The sequence below is a fragment of the Canis lupus genome, chromosome 1 (genome assembly GCF_003254725.2).
Source record: "Canis lupus dingo isolate Sandy chromosome 1, ASM325472v2, whole genome shotgun sequence".
In the NCBI taxonomy this organism is placed as follows: domain Eukaryota; kingdom Metazoa; phylum Chordata; class Mammalia; order Carnivora; family Canidae; genus Canis; species Canis lupus.
The window spans coordinates 116653937-116655000 of record NC_064243.1 but is presented as its reverse complement, the minus strand read 5'-3'; positions in this window follow the sequence as shown (position 1 = coordinate 116655000).

Here is a 1064-nt window from a genome sequence, read left to right as displayed (position 1 = left end):
GCAGAGACATAGGCAGGAGGAGGAGAAGCAGGCTCCATGCAGGGAGCCTGATGTGGGACTTAATCCTGGGACTCCGGGATCACACCCTGAGCTGAAGGCAGATGGTCAACCACTGAGACACCCAGGTATCCCCTTTTCAATATATTTCAAAGTAAATAGAAGATATCAGTATTCTTCTCCCAAATGTCAGCATGTGTCACTAACTAGACTGCCTGGATATTTCATTATATAAATAATTTGAAATTTTTATATGTGATATGGTTTTGGTGGTTGTATTTTAGAAGTCTATGTTTTAGAAAGACATACTTAGGGGAGCCTGGCTGGCTTGGTTGGTGGAGCATGTGACTCTTGGTCTCAGGGTTATGAATTTGAGCCCCATGCTGTGGTATAGAGAATACTTTAAAAAATATTTTATTTATTTATTTGAGAGAGAGACAAGGATAGCATGAGCAGAGGGAGGGGCAGAGGGGGACAGAGGGAGAAGCAGACTTCCCACTGAGTAGGGAGCCGACCATGGGGCTTGACCCTAGGACCCTGAGATCATGTTCTGAGCTGAAGTCAGACACTTAACTGACTGATCCACCCAAGCGCCCCCCTAAAAAAAAAAAAAATCTTAAAAAAAAAACAGCCCCAACCCCCCCATACTTGATAATTTTTTGGTACGACATCCAGTGTATTAATCACTGCCAATAAACAAATTATCCCAGGGGATCCCTGGGTGGCTCAGCGGTTTGGTGCCTGCCTTTGGCCCAGGGCACGATCCTGGAGTCCCGGGATCAAGTCCCACGTCTGGCTCCCGGCATGGAGCCTGCTTCTCCCTCCTCCTGTGTCTCTGCCTCTCTCTCTCTCTCTCTCTCTCTCTGGCTATCATAAATAAATCAGTCTTTGAAAAAAAACAAAACAAAACAAAAAACAAATTATCCCAAAATGTAGCAGCTTCAAACAACATTTATTATCTTGCACAGATTTTGTGGATCAGGAATCTGGGGATGGTTTAGCCCAGCGACAGTCAACAACTCAGGGTAAAAGTGGGCAGGAAACCACCAGGATTTGCCCGTTGTGTG